The 10,109-nt window shown below is 38.8% G+C and overlaps 1 pseudogene; it reads right to left on the bottom strand.

Moving 5' to 3' along the window:
- Window positions 1–617: 617 nt before the first annotated feature.
- On the bottom strand, window positions 618–3,800 carry LOC148691778 (uncharacterized; annotated as a pseudogene).
- Between the last annotated feature and the right edge of the window lie 6,309 nt (window positions 3,801–10,109).

The following is a 10,109-nucleotide window of genomic DNA, read 5'->3' on the forward strand; positions in this document are numbered from 1 at the left end:
TGTTTCTCCATCACCACTAGACACCACTTGTTATTCTTCTAATATTTAACCCTACTTTTAATAATGACATCCAATAGTTTGGATTAGTTTCTTTGGTTGAACTTGACAGAGAATGGAGAGGACCTTTTGGAGTGTGTTTTACGGCTTCAACAACTGTACAAAATGCAAAAGCACTGATTTCATTAAGTAGAGGTTATCTTGTAGGGTATGGTGCATTGCCGTGACCCATACTTGTTTAAGAGAGTGATTGAGAAGAGGCTTAACAACCATTTCAGCCTTAATACCCCATATTGAATCCTAGCCCTTCATTTGGGTTTTAAGTGATCTAATCTAGAGTGTGCACTTGTTACTCACACAGTCACACATACATTTAAACTAAAAAACTAGCCGTTGGAACTAAAACCCTTCATTTCTTCTTTCTTCTTCAATGTAAACAGTAACCATGCTTGGGAGCTCCTTGCTACCTTCAATCCCTCGACTCCAGGAGCTGTTTAGCTTCCAACATTTAAATCCCGATTCTGGAACTCTGGATTCACCCACTCCACTATGTGGACTAGATCGTCACTTTCTATGACTGCAAGTTGGCCAGTAAAACTCTAAACATCAATTATTTTCATTTAACCTTTGATAATTATAGTACCTGCAGACCAAAAAAACAAAGTAATCATAAATCACTCACTGCTCGTTGATTTATTTTTTTAACAAGATCAAAATTCTAAGAACATGGAATCTGAACGTACTCGGGATCAAGGTACCCCGCTATGCCCATAAACGATGCAACCACGAGTCTCATTGTCACTGGGAAAAACCATGAACAGCGCGAAATCTGCTAGCTTTGCATTCAAGTTTTCGCTTAAGAGAATATTGGCAGCCTTTACATCTCTATGCACAATACGTGGGTTGCATCCTTTATATATGCAAGTAACGTCGCCCGTGAGCCAAAATAGTTGTGCATGCCATTGCTGTCTTTAAGGCTTTTCAGACCGAATTCACATCGAAATCTCCTAAAATCCTTCGATACAAAATAGTTGCTAAATCCCCTTGCTGGAACTCAGGATTCACCCACTCCACTATGTGGACAAGATCATCACTTTCTATGATTGCAGGTTGGCCAGTAAACTATAAACATCATTTTTTTTTTCATTCAACCCTTGATAATTATAGTACCTGCATACCAAAAAAAAAAAAAAGTAATCATAAACCACTTACTGTTCATACAATTGTATTCATACCATGATTAAAAAAAATAAAAAAATAAAAAAAATCTAATAGAGCAAGGAAACTTGAACATACTCTGGATCAAGAGAACCCGATGTGCCCATGACCGATGTCACCACACGAGTCCCATTATCATTGGAGAAAAACCATGGACAGACCAAAATCTGCTATTTTCACATCCGAGTTTCCGTTGCGGTGCGCTTGCTCTCTCCTCTCTTAATGCAATTCTCTTCTTAAGTGAGCTGAAATACAAGTCCAATTTATCTGTGATTAACGTATTCTAGATAACTCGACATGGTTTTATTCAAGGATGAAAGATTGAAGAAGGAAGTGACATATTGAATAAACAGATACCTTCCACAAAATTGGTCTAACAGAGAGATCGTTGACCTAAAACTGCAGAAAACGAGAGTGAGTGAACAATATTGAACAAAAGATACATGGATAATTGATTGGAGATAAAATTAAGGGCTCCAAAAATAAAAAATTACCTGTGATATGTGGAATGTGAGAAATCTTTCGCCATTCTAGGCTGGAGATACGCTCGCATCTTATTGCCAGAGGGGAACATGATTCGATCTTTAGGTCATGTAATTTGGTTAGGCGTTGCATAGCTTTGACCGTAAGCAGATACCTCAGATTCTTACATTCACAAATTTTCAACACAGTAAGAGATGTAAGGTTACCCAAAAACTCCGGAAGAGCCTCCACACCAGCGAAACGACAAATGGACGAACATGTTAGAGAAGTGGAGTGTTAAATTTGATGAGGTAGAGACTTGAGCTTACGCCACGCGTACAATTCTAATTCTTCAAGTTTCGATGGAACCTGAAAATACGGGAAAGAATTGAGCTCCTCGTAGAAGGCACCGATTGACAACTGTTCCAAACGAGATAGAGACTGCAGCCCCGTGGAAAAATATTGTAAATTCCTACAATGAGACAAACACAAAGAGGAAAGAGATGTGCAGGATGCAAGCCCACATGGTATCCATGTTAATCGATGACATCCGGCAACATACAATTGAAGGAGGGATGTGAGGTGGTCTCAACTGGGAATAGCCTTTAGATTAGGGCAATACCGTATATCCATATCCTCAAGAGAGACAGGGGTTTGTAGCCCATGACCCGACAAAGTCCTCAAATTTTGACAGTGCGCGATATGCAGTTTGCGAAGACTAGTACAAGAAAGAAGCCCACTCAGTGTACTTGTGAATCCATTGCATTCTTCAATTCTTAATTCACGGAGGGATGTGCAACCGTTTAAAGACAAGTCATCCTTCTCCTCCTCCTCCTCCTGGAGAGTAGCGCTAGTCCTCCTCCTCTTCCTTAATTCAAGAGACGTACATCTTCTAATAAACATATAGCGGAGTGAGGGCAGACTATGAATTGAAGTGCATCTTAGCTTTGGGCAATCAACTATGGTCAACTCCTGAAGAGATTGGGATGCTGAAATTTGGAAGGATTCTAGATTGGGGCAACCACTAACTCTGAACGTCTTCAGATTGGGGAATGTGACGTTGTCTAAACTGGGAAGAACCTCTATATTACAGCATTCCTGGATACTCAGATATTCGAGAGTGAGAGTGGTTTCGATTGGCATGGCGTTATCAACATTCCATATATCCAACTCCCTGAGAGATGGAAAATGAGTGGGAGCACTTCTCAATTGAGCATAATTCTGAACATCCAACATTTCAAGGCGGGGAAACATTATTAAGGCTACTTTCTCACCTGTTGACATCACTTTCACAACAACCGCTTCCTTCCATTCACCTAAAGATGGGCAATAAATAAATGATAAGCTTTTCAATGCTGGAAACAAAGTCACCTTCATTGCCACCTCATCATTATTAACGTACTTATAACCATTAAACTCATCCACAACACATTCTAGTTTCTCCATACCCTCAAATAAAACACTTCTAAGATTCAGCAAGTGTCCAAGTGGCAGGACTGCTTCACATTTTCTGCAAATTTTTTACTTAATCTCTGTTAAATTGATGGGCAACGAATCGCTCATCATCCATGATGAAAATTTTGTACCCAGGATGTTCTAAATCGTCAAGCTTTCTAACTTGTGGGGCGGTTGGAGGCCTTCAAGAATATCCTGCTCAAAAACATTGCTCCATCTTAATATCAATTCTTGTATGTTTCCTTTCCCCACTAAATTTGATTTCTTTGCTTCGTTCTTGTCTCTCACAAATTCCAATGATCCAATAACTAGTTTCCTTTTCAATTCATTTAACCCTCCCAGCTCATCAATTCTATGACGCCCTTCTATATCCAAATTAAAGGAAGTTAGCGTTTGCGGATGAGTCAATCTTGTCATCCCAAGTGGAACTTTCTCATACTCATTTGATCAAATTTTCCATTTCCATAGGAAACGTTCTAAGTCTGTATGTGTTTGACATTCTTAACATTTGAAGATTATAGAGCTTGCCAATAGATTTGGGGAGTTCTCTTATTTTTGTCCTGGAAATGCTGAGATACCTCAAGTATTTCAACTTTCCAAATGGAGCTGGGCAACTCCTCTATTTCAGCCTTGAATAAATTGGTGCATCTTGCATTTGGAATTGCCATCCTTATCTTCTCCAACATCTTGAAATAAAGAGTTTTTCAATAGAATGTTAAAATATTCATTACCTATATCCTCCATACTCATGTTGGGAGAAGAATGGAGAAATCCTTGAGCCATCTAGAGTTGGCCCAAGTCATCTTTTTCAATTTCAAAACCTTTTTTCAACGTTGAACAATATGAAAAACATTGCTTTAGTGATGGCAATGTTAAATTATCAAAACTCAACTTCAAGATTGACATGATTTTATCCTCTTCTTCTGGTACTTCCCATATTTTACTTTTTTAGAATTGACGACCATTCATGTCTACTATTTTTAGAACGCATCACACTTCAACTTTCCTAACGGGGTCAACTTCAAAATCCGACACCATAATCCATAAACCTTAGATTTAAATTTAACCATCAATTGTCCTTTACGCTTTATTCTACTCACTGAAAGTCATTTTTTTAGATTTTCATTATTTATTGATTTAAAATATATTTTCTTTAACAGGTAATGGGTCGGGTCATATTACCTAATTAAGGGGTCAATTTCGGGTCTAGTCATATTACTCGCTTACTTTAATGGGTGTTACACGACACGACCTGTTAAGACATTGGGTATTTCACGAAAACGACACAAACACAAAAAAAAAAAAGACACGAATGCCAAGTTTAATATTCATATATTCCAATTCCATAGCCTCTAAGGTTTCCCACAAACTGACGAAGATCCATTATTATTGATTTCGTCTACTACTTCACTACACCATCAACATAAATCTTTTTGAGAGAAAATTATATTGGTCTTCCCCATGTTTTTTTCTACTTTTTCACAGCAAAATGGCAATTTCGCCTTCGCTACCCATTCCTATTTGATTTCTCCGCTGTTTCATTCTCTGCCTTTCATTTTGCTTCTTTTTTTTGCTGCCCCACGTGTACACGTCTTGGTGATTGCAGAAAGTAAAACGGTTGAAAGGCGAGGAAAGCAATGAAAAAAGCCCATTTGCTTCCATTCGCTGACCTCAAAAGGGGCATCCCCTTCATTCACCGGTCTCGAGTTCTCTCAATGGTGTCTTCTCTACCCTACCTTCCCCGATTTGCTCCACCACGGCAAGAGCTTTTGTGCTTTCTTCCACACCGTAGAACCCACTCTATTTAGATTGTCCTGCAATTTTGTGATAATCTTCCATGGTAAGTGACTTTTATTTGTCTTTTATTGGTCAACCTTTTCTTTATTATCGGAGAACTTATTAGAATGCATAGAACTTTGATCATTGTTATCACTCCAAGTAACCATTATCGCCTTTTTGTGCTTTTGACTAAGGAGTTTGGTGTTAGCACAATCAGCAGCACGGTGCCCACTTCCCCTACATGCAAAGCAGTGACCAGGTATCTTTAACACACCTTTGTCGCTTTTTCTAGTAACCCTTTGTGCTTCACTTCAGTAGATTGTTTTTTGCGATTGTTTGATGACTCACCAAACCATTTAGAATCATTTCCTTTGTTTTTGAGAATTCTTTTGAATTGTTTGACGAATAGGGCAAGATCATTTTTTGAGGCATGTCTACACATATCACCAACAACCTCACAGTTCTCAACAATTTGAAGAGCCAGTTCTTTTATCTTCTTGGAGTCACTTTCATCCATGTCAAGCTCCATCTCATAAGTAATGAGCTTCCGAACCAATTTTCCAAGCTTGATCTCATTTAGGTTCTGAAACTCTTGAATGGCAACCTTCTTTGCTTGAAATCTTTTGGGCAATCATCCCAAAATCTTTTGAACAACAGTTGTTTCATCAATAGGCTTCCCTAACCCCAAGGCTTCATTTGTTAAAATTTCAACTTTCTCAAAAAAGGCTGAGAAAGGCTTAGCCTGGAGCATTATCAAATCTTCATATTTCGAAAGGGTCATTTGAAGCTTTAAATCTCTCACTTGTTTATCACCCTCATGAAGAAGTCGGAATCTGTCCCAAGCTTGCTTGGCAGTTGTTCAATATTGAACATGTGTAAAATGATTAGACGAAATGGCAAAAACAATTGCATTTTTTGCTTTCTTATTAGCCATTGCCGAAGCAATTTCTCCTTGAGTCCATTCACTGTTTGGCTTAATCACGGACTCTCCATTAAAGAATACAGGTGTATTGCATGAGCCACCGACACGATCATGATCCATGGTGAGATTCCACCCAATACCAGTTAATCCATGAGATCACTCTATGGATATCTAGAGAAAGGCTTTAATACCAATTGAAATTGTCACCAGGCGGAATATCCTATATATCAAAACTATAATCTGCTGGACTACTAAACAAGCCTGCTAGTCAACTAAGATAGATTTGTTAGTCAATAAATCAAAGATTCGATTACCAATTTCAATTACCAAAAATTATCCTAGTCAGCAAGGCAGCAATTCGTTGCAAGTTATTAATGTGTCAAGTGGGCAAGATTGCGAGAAAATACCATTTAAATGTTCAACAGATAAATGTATCATGTATGTGTATGTGAGATGTGTGACACAATAAAAATAACTTGAACACAAGATATTTTTGGCCGGAAAAACCCACCTTTGGGCTAAAAAAAAAACCGGAAACTCTCCAATAAGTCCAATCCACTAATGTAAACAAAGGTTCATACAAAGACCACACATGCTCAATTCCTATATCTTTTTCTACAAAGCAACTTTACCTTTGTACATCCTTGCCTTACACGAAACAGACTCCTTTGGTTTTCACGAAGTGGCAGCTCTTCCTGAGCTCATCACCTTGTGGCCCTGAGATCAACATGACCAATGATATGATATGATTTTATGATATGCACATGAAATCTTGATTCAAATGACTAGTCAGATTCTCCAGTCAAACAGTTGAAGGAATAATCTAACTTGAATCCAAAAGCTTGGTCTAAAACTGAATTTAAAGCTTAAAACCAAACCAAGACATAAATGCGAAACCTTAAAACAATGCAACCTTAATATACAATGATTGAGTGTTTAAGGCATGAGGAAGGTTTGGCAATTAGGGGTTCATAAATGGAGAAAATGCAAGCTTATAGCCTTTAAGGCAACTCTCTCTCTCTCTCTCTCTCTCTCTCTCTCTCTCTAAAAACTAAGTATTAAAACCCCAAGCACCAAAATAAAACCCTAGGGAACAAATATACCAAAGGAAATCAGATTTTCCATCAGCCAATGTGTCCCAAGGACACTTGTCAGCTACAAAAGAAATCTAGATAGATCAATGGCTAGAAACTGACTACCCTCATAATTGTTCTAGTCAGCCTATATGGACTATCTTAATATGTGTGCCTAGATAGCTGGAAGTCAGCACGCAAAACTGACTAGACAATTAAACTAGACATAATGCCACAAAATAGAGATAAAAGATGCACATGCGTGAACAAACCTTTGACGTGAGGTGAGCCACTTCCTTGAACGTTTAATCCCAGTAGTGGCATCCCATTCTCAGATAATGTAGTCTAACACTAAATTGAGCATGTGGTACACGAATACAACATTTGACAAGGAAAGCTAAATACTTAAGACTTGACTTTACACCAGTAATAACCCAACTTCTGATGCGTGCATAGATGCTCTAGCTTCTACCAAGAGTAAATAAGTCACGGAAGGGGATAACTTTAGTGTTCTGCTGAGATGGGGGCATGTACTTCCATGGTTCAAACTTATTTGCCCCAGTGGCAAATTTTTTGTGCTTTCCTTGCTTCCTATTTCATATATGTATGCACTTTTCTTGGAATGATGTTTATCCTTCTAGTTAAGTGACGCTTGAATGCTAAGAACTTTCCATCCTTTACTTACATTGTAGAATCTAATTTAATCCAACAATCTTTCCGAGATAAACTAACTTTGGAGTAATGAGTGACAGAGCAGAGAGTAAGCATGTGGGTGCGAGACAGAGATCAAAGCTTTTTTGGCGATGTTGGTTGGGAAAAACATCACCTTTCCAACTTAGTGTTCATGAAGATTTCCATCACAATATCTGGAATACTACCTTACTCCAGTACCAGGTACTAAGTATTAAACCCATGGCAAATTTTATGCTCTACACTTGCCTTAATGTATTGATCGGTTAAGGACGGGAACATGTTGTCTTGTGTCTGGAACGGCTTCCCGTCTTTGTCTCATTTATCCATTTTCCCTATTTCAAGGGTTTTGACTTTTTCCAATGCGACACTAAAGGGGGATTTCTCTTTTAGTTCGAGTTGGTTGTCTTTCCCTAGTGAATCTTAAACGAAAGTTCTTTGGGGACTTGGTCGGCTACATGCGGGTCGAAAAAACACCTTTAGAATCCTTTTGTTAGACTCTAGGCGTCGAACCTAAGCATTTTTTATCAGACTACCCTGACTGGCTTGGTCAAAGAATTTTCTCGTATCAAAGCTCCATTTGAATAAAATTACACTTGGGATTGCCTAGTCTGGATGCCCTTTTTAAACCTGCTAAACATGTGGTGCTACAGAACATAATTGACTTAGTATGTTAGACTGGGATAGAAGTAGTTGTACTCAGGGTCGGAGTTCAGAGACGTCCTCAAATGATTTTCGGGTCACTTTTTTTGCTATTCTCTCAAATGATGTAAAGCCCGAGTCTGAATGTTGTAACCCACAGGAGAACAGTTAACAGTTCTTGTTGGTTTGTAGGAAAGCGGTGAACATATCCTTGTTGGCCTGCAGGAAAATGATGAACAGTTCTTTCTTTCGATTGTTCAACTTTAATCTAATCCTAGCTTTGCTTTTTGATTTTTTTGGGTCCAGGTTTATGTAGACGGGGTCCTCATTGGCCTTAGATTGCATAGTGTTGTCATCTTGAGGGTCAATGTCTAGGTCAAATTCTTTATAGCTCGTTTGTTAACCCCCAGCTTGTGATTGCTATGTCAATTCCTCCATGGAAACACTGAAACTTTTGCTCTTGTGGATCATGTTCATGTTCTCCATTGTATAGCATCATGTTGTTGCTTGATCTCCCTTGATTTCTTTGACTCTTTTAGCTACTAGGTAGCAGAGTAGTGGATGTTGGGATGAAGGGACTGCTTTCATCTCGTGGAGCCAGTTCCGGCCATGTATGGCATTGTGAGGAGTAAGGCAATTGATAACGAGGAAGGTCACCAGATAATTATATGGTTCCAACTGAACCGCCAGCCCTACTATTCCGAGAGATCAAACATGAGTTCCGTTGAAGGTGTAGAGGGTGGTCTTATACTTGTTGATTTTGTCTAGGATCCCCAACTTTTTGGCAGCGTCCTTGAAAAGGATGTTGACCCCATATCAATTGCCCACCAAGACGCAACTAACCATTAAATTGGAGATTTGAACTTTGGTGACCAATGTGTCATTGTGAGGGGAGTGACATGTTCCAAATCCATATAACTATCATTCTAACCCTCTAATGAAAAATGAACGGAAATAAAAAAAATAAAAAAATAAAAAAAAAAAAGAAAAAAGAAGAAGCAATAATGTAATTTCAAACTAAATTTTTCTTTTTCTTTACTACCCCACCCACATGTAATTCTAACATATCACTAAATTTGTTGATGTTGTGTTGAGTGCATTGCTGACTTCTTGATCTTGCCATTGCGGCCAAGGAAGGAACAAGTCTCGACCTTCGGGTTCTCGAGCCTGAAGACAAGGCTGCTAGTTCTACGAAGTTCACGAATCGTCGGCGCTGGATTCGGCCACAATGATTATATTTGTAAGAGTATAGGCACGTCGAATCGACACCAGACTATATGGACACAAGTACTCAAAGGATATGTATGTCTTGATGATAAATATGGTTTGGCCGTCAGAATACCGAACCCTGAAACTCACTTGTGAGTATCCAATCATAAAATCACTCGGCGTTCAATGCGTCGAATGTAGTAACCTGTAACACCTTACTTCGCCAGGAAGGCTAATAATATGACCTCTACCAATAAGGATTTGGAAACCCTTCTCGACCGAGACTTGGATAGGTAACTAGTCGGCCTCGATGCAGTGCTATTTATCCAAACTGAAGGTGCTCCTCGGTCGGCTGATTCTACGGCAACAGTACTATTTATCCAAACTGAAGATGTTTGCCCGTTGCCTTCACAGTGCTGTTTATCCAAACTGAAGATGTGTTGGCGGAAAAAGAAAATAAAAAATCTGAATATATTTGAGAGGTTTGCACCGGGCAATTGTGTGTTGAATTGGAAGTGGCATTCTCAGCGTTCAAAGCCTTGTATTTATAGAATTCGTAGTGCTCCGTTGCCGAAATAGATTTTCCCAGTTCCACTCTAACTCTTCTACATCCGGATATTGTGATAAAAACCCTTTGATAATATCACTTCACCTTAGTCAAA

This window comes from Pyrus communis, chromosome 13, assembly GCF_041283825.1.
Source record: "Pyrus communis isolate YQ-2024b chromosome 13, ASM4128382v1, whole genome shotgun sequence".
NCBI classification, from domain to species: Eukaryota; Viridiplantae; Streptophyta; class Magnoliopsida; order Rosales; family Rosaceae; genus Pyrus; species Pyrus communis.